Genomic DNA, 6,000 nt, shown 5'->3' with positions numbered 1-6,000 from the left:
TCTAAGGATCCAAACACTAACTTCCTGATGAGGCTCCACCCCAAGGGCAGCAGGAGCAGCTGTGGGGTGTGGAGGACCAGCTGCCACCAGGCTGGGCTCAGGTGGAAATGAGGGTATGCAGTCAGATCTGGCCTCTGTACCCCAACACCAAAATTGCATTTCAGAGACAGAGTTTGGGGTGAAGTAGACAAGAATAGCTTCATTGCTTTACCAGGCAAAGGAGGCCACAGTGAGCTAATGCCCTCAAAACTCTGTGTCCCAACCTGGAGGGGGAATGAGGCATTTTATAGTCATGGTTGAAAGAGGGAGTAATCAGCTTGTGGGCATTCTTCTGACGGGTTGGTGGGGAGGTAAGTGGGAGTCAGCATCCTCAACCTTCTGGTTCCAGCTGACCTGAGGTCTATGTGCCTGTGAGCAGCACATCCTTAACAGCACCTGGTGGGGGTTTCAGTATCTGCACAAAAACAGCTGATTGTTATGAATACTCCTTGCGGGGAGCCAGGACCCTGCCCCAAGGCTGCACTGTTCTTTCTTTTCATTATTCCTCCCTTGTCTCCATATCTCCTCCCTTCCCTAATTAGCAACTGTTTGGACCTGCTCTTTGGAACTCAAAAAAGTCTTTGGAGGCTGAATGAAGCCTCTTTCCTGTATTGAAGATGAGAGACCCACAGAGGACTTTGTGCCCAGGGGCCCCACAGGATCCTGCTGTGTATCCCATAGAGCCTTGAGGAGGAGGGTCATGGAGGCCTGGGTCACATCTTGGGTCCACTTCTAGGTAAACAGAGGTCAGGGTGTCACCAGGACAGCGCCCCATAGTGTCCACCTTCCTCCCCACGGAGGGAGCTCAAGGCCCACAGACCATCCAGGGAATTGCTTCCATGGCCTCCCTGGAGCATCCACTACGTTCCCTGTTGTACTTTATCGTCAGGTGGGTTGGAAAGGATTATCCTCTTGTTCAGCAGGTTGATCTCTAGGTGTCCTTATGTCCGATGGCTGATGTCTTCGATCAAGTCTTCTGTGTGCTCACAGGCCCAGGTGGCAGGGCTGCTTGCACTGCATGCTGGACCAGCTGCAGAGCCCTTTGCTTTTCTGGCCCCACTCAGATGTGGCAGATTCCACGTCACCTGGTCCATGAGCTAGACCAGCCCTCCTATGAGTGGAATGTGTGGTGACCAGGTGCCAGAGAGGCTGTTGGCTGATTCCTTTCTTTGAGAACAAGACACACATTCAACACCCGGATAGGAATGTGCACCCCAGTCCTGTATATGGGGCGCAGCGGAGAGCTCTCTTAACATTGGGGGAAGATTATCCTGATCCTTGGTGCCAGCTCTTTCCTTCCCAGTAATGTAATCAGGAAGCACCTCCAGCTAAGGGAAACCAGCCACCAGACGACAAGCAGAAAGTCCCCAGGCAGCCAGGAAGAGTTCCCAACTCATTTCAGATGATTTTGTTTGTTTGGGCCCAATTTCTGTACCGGTGCTGTCCTTAAAGGGAATTGAAATAGGAATTGTTATCTGCCCTTGTATTGTACCTCCTTTCACCTGGTCCTTATGTCAACAGTACACTAGGGGGCAGTCAAGTCAAATTCTTAACACATATCTGTCTACCTGTTGCAAGTTCTGGACAAAGGTTGTCCATATTTGCCTTTCACATTGAAGATTTTAATGCTGTAAAGATTGTAATTCAAATGATACCTCCAATCTCTGTCAGTCTCTCTTTTCTCTCTGCAAATGTTCACATTGAGACAGATTTTGTAACACGTTTTCCATTTTATCTTCTGCTTTTTTACATGTTCTGAGTGGAGTTGGAGTTCTGTTATGACCAACACTAGAAGCTGAGTTTATACAATGACAAATTATGTTTATTGAACATGGAAATCTTATTGTTCATTCCCAGAAAGATGCACTGTCCTTGTCAGTTTAGGGCTGTAATCTGGATGACTGTGACCAGGAGGTATTTGCTTCTCTTTTTTTTTTTTCTGTATACAATCCAAGACTTCTGTTTCTTTTTATAAAATAATAAATTATGTTGGTGCAATCAGTTTAGTTGGAATGATAGATTAATGGACATTCTCACAACCACTTCATAATTCCTATAAGTTCAATTATAAGTTCAGTTGGGCTTTTAAGATTTCTGTTTTTCTGTATGTGCTTTATCTCAAATGGAAAACAATCTGAAAAAGAATATGTGTATAACTGAACCACGTTGCTCTATACCTGAAACTTTATAACTCAATTATACTTCAATTAGAAAAAAAAAAAAAAGAAACACCCCCAGAGTCTGGTAAAGAAACATAAGGAAAAAATTAAAATATCAAATATTTCTGGAACTCGGCCTTATTCAGGAGAAGTGTAACTGTGACTGGAAAAGTTCTGAAAAATTAGAAATTGGTAAAGAAAAGAGACAACAACCTTGAACTGTGTCTCTTTACCCATTTAGGCAGCATGGATTTCATCTATATCAAGGATGAGGGTTTTCCTTCCACACACAATTTTCTCTTCCTCTGCTCACGAGTCTCCCCACCCACTGCGGCTCTTTCCCCACTGCTGCCCCCACCTGGGGATTTGCATGCTGTTCCCTAGGGAGGCCCTTCCCTTGAGAATCTGAGATAAAAGCTCAGCTCCAGTCTCGCTCTGACTTATCAGGCCATCAGCTCAGATTTCTGAAAATGAGGTTCCTTGCTCAGCTCCTGGGGCTCCTCATGCTCTGGGTCCCAGGTAAGCACAGAGGAGGAGAATGGCAGGGGCGTAAGCTCTTGGGCAGCACTGCGCACCATGTGTGCTCTGAATGTTAGATGTGTAGGACTTGCCCTGCAGATGGACATGGGAAGTTTAGATCTGTGAGAGTGGGGAAGGTTGCAGAAGGAAGAAGGACCTGTACTCTGGGCAGGGCTGTGACAGGGGAAGTGTGGATGGTGTAGCTGATGTTTACACCTCACAGATGTCAGGTTCATTGTTGTGATTGTATATGAAGCAAATGCACAAATGATGAAGAAAAAACTCAGTAGTATTTTAGGTAAAATACATAATAAATTGGAAACAACAAAAACGGTTGCTAATATTTGTAACTTTGTACTTCTCTGTCATTACTTTAGGATCCAGTGGGGACATTGTGCTGACCCAGACTCCACTCTCCCTGTCTGTCCTCCCTGGAGAGACGGCCTCCATCTCCTGCAAGTCTAGTCAGAGCCTTCTACATACCGATGGAAAAACCTATGCGTATTGGTTCCGACAGAAACCAGGCCAATCTCCACAAGGTCTGATCTATCAGGTTTCCAACCGTGACTCTGGAGTCTCAGACAGGTTCAGTGGCAGCGGGTCAGGGACGGATTTCACACTTACCATCAGCAGGGTGGAGGCTGAGGATGCTGGAGTTTATTACTGTAGTCAAGCTACAAAAGATCCTCCCACAGTGGTACAGCTCCGAACACAAACCTCCCTGCCTGGGGCTGCTCAGCCGCCCAACGTGCAGCTTCTCTGGGGAACTCACTGCAGAGTCTCTGCATCTGTATAAGAGGAAGATGTTGGAGATCTCAGGGGAATAGGGTGCATCTGAGGGCTCTGGACCACGAGTGTCTTGGCTACACCTCAGGCACCACATGTTAAGGGCCCGTCAGCTGCACAGCCTGGTCCTGGCAGAAGCAGCAGGGGATGTAGGGGGTCCTGTGTCCTGTAGCAACCAGTGATGTGAAAGGCAGGCTGAGGGAAAGGTCAGCCTAATCCTCCTTGTCTTGTCTACGTGTGTCAATTACATGCATCCTGGCCAATAACCAGAGAAACAACACTGATATGTGGCAGCAAAAGTTTCACATGTACTACAAATGAACAGTTTGGTATGTATTTTTCACTGGATAATATTTGGTAATATTGCTGAATTTGTATTTTGCCTTTTCTTCAATTTTCTACTTCTTTACTACTTCTATGAGCTCCTCGTTTAACATGTATTAGAAAGTATTCTACACAAGCTGTCCTCAGGGAGGCTATGAATGAGAATAATCTGTAAAAATGTTTAATTTTTGAGTGTTTAAATACACTTTTTAAAATTTACAGCAAGTAGAAGATCTCAAGGTCAAAAGGTTTTTGTTTTTGTCTTTTGTTTTTTTTTGTTTTGTTTTGGTTTGGTTTTTTGCTTGTTTTACATTTTTCTGAGTGAAAAGCTCTTCAATTTCAAAAGTGGGCTTTGAAAGTAAACAGGAAAAAATGAAGGATGGAGGACATAAAGTTTACTCCATATACCACAGGGGAAATCCAGATGATATGACATTTTTCCTTTTAGCCCCAAATTGAAAAAAATATTAAGAATACTTAACCTAGGTTGTATTTTAGATATGGCAAATTTGGTAGTATATTTCATGAGAAGAATTTTCAAACAATGAATAAGTTTACTATTTTCACATGACATAGTCATTCACTGCAAACAAATTTGAATATGTATTTTAGTTGAAAATGTATATGAAATGTATGCATTGAATAGGTTATTACCTGACCTAATAAAGGGTCCTGCCACTTAAGTGTCAGCACACAGTGTGACAGACTCACAAGGGTGAATGCATGAATAGAACAACACGATCCTACGTTTTGTTAAGAAAATACAGTATTTTAGATTTGATAGCCTTTTCTAAGATAATGGCCTCCATGGAAAGTGTAGTGAAAATCCCAATGTGTCAGTTGGGTTAGGGGTGATAGGATATGGGAAATTATATACAGCAATAAGCTGACTGGAGCCCTCAAACTAAGGAATTGGACTCAATAGGTTATTTGAAAATACTAGTTTATCATGTGTGGGAAGACATTCAGGAGCCTTTCTGAAACCTTGAAAATGTTAAAGTATGTGGGCCGAGCGATGGGATTCAGAATGTCCTGCTTGAGCAGTGGAGGAGCTGAGGGTGCGGGGCGTGGAGACTAATATCACCCTGTTTGGCCCTGAAGGATGGCTGGTTAGCCAAAGACGGATAAGATTCCTCAGAGGAGGAACAACCTAAGACAGGCACAGCCGCAGAGGGGCCAACAGGGGTGGGGCATAGAGCCTTCCTTATATCACCCTGTTTGGCCCTGGAGGATGACTGGTTAGCCAGAGACGGGTAAGATTCCTCAAGGGAGGAACAACCTAAGACAGGCACAGTCGCAGAGGGGCCAACAGGGCACAGACCCCCAATATCTGAGAGAGGTCTCCTGCCCCCAGGGCTGTTTTGCTCTCCAGGCCCACCTCAAATCCACACCTGCTCAACTCGGACCCAGGAAGCAAACAAAGATAATTGCCTCAGTCATGTGAGGCCTTTGATTGTTTATGGGTGTAACCTGAGAATGTTAGCCCACGAACTCAATAAAAGCAACCTGGGATGAGTCAGCAGGGCTCTTGATTGGAGAGGTCTTGAGCCCCCCGTCCCACTTTTCTCTTCAGTCTGTGTCTGTGTCTTCTTCAAGCTTGCGGCACCCCGTCACTCACCTCGAGTCGCCGAGCTGGTCTCGGCAATCATGGATTTGAAAATCAATTGTGGATGCACTGGGAGAAAAACAAAGTGAAAGTAGGAAGGCTAGAGGTGAAACTTTGCCAGAGTCATCTGATCCCTCCTGGGACTGATTAATAACACCCAGAGATCCAGAGTTTCCAGGCTGAGAGTGGAGATGAAACCAAAACCTGACAAGGTGATGAAATACATATAGGAATCCTACAGAATGCTAGCACCCCAAATGCTAAATTCTCAAAAAGAAATGATCTCAGAAACTGGAAGGGGAATTTGGGGAGAATGATTGTCTGGATTTTCCTGTGGTCTCCAGTGTGCCTCAGTTCAGATGTGCAGACATTTCCCTCAGTCTCACAATATGTGGCAGAAAACTCTCACTCCCTGAGTAGCAGAGCTCACTACCTTGGCAAAATAATAAATTCTTTGGTTGCCCGTCAGTCTCCTGCCATAAATGACCACATATTGATACAGCTTTAGAATATCCCATAGAATCTCCAGATAGACATATACTTCTAAGAATCAGAGACTTTGCCTCA

The sequence above is a fragment of the Hippopotamus amphibius genome, chromosome 7, assembly GCF_030028045.1.
Source record: "Hippopotamus amphibius kiboko isolate mHipAmp2 chromosome 7, mHipAmp2.hap2, whole genome shotgun sequence".
In the NCBI taxonomy this organism is placed as follows: Eukaryota; Metazoa; Chordata; class Mammalia; order Artiodactyla; family Hippopotamidae; genus Hippopotamus; species Hippopotamus amphibius.
This window is presented reverse-complemented; position numbering follows the sequence as displayed.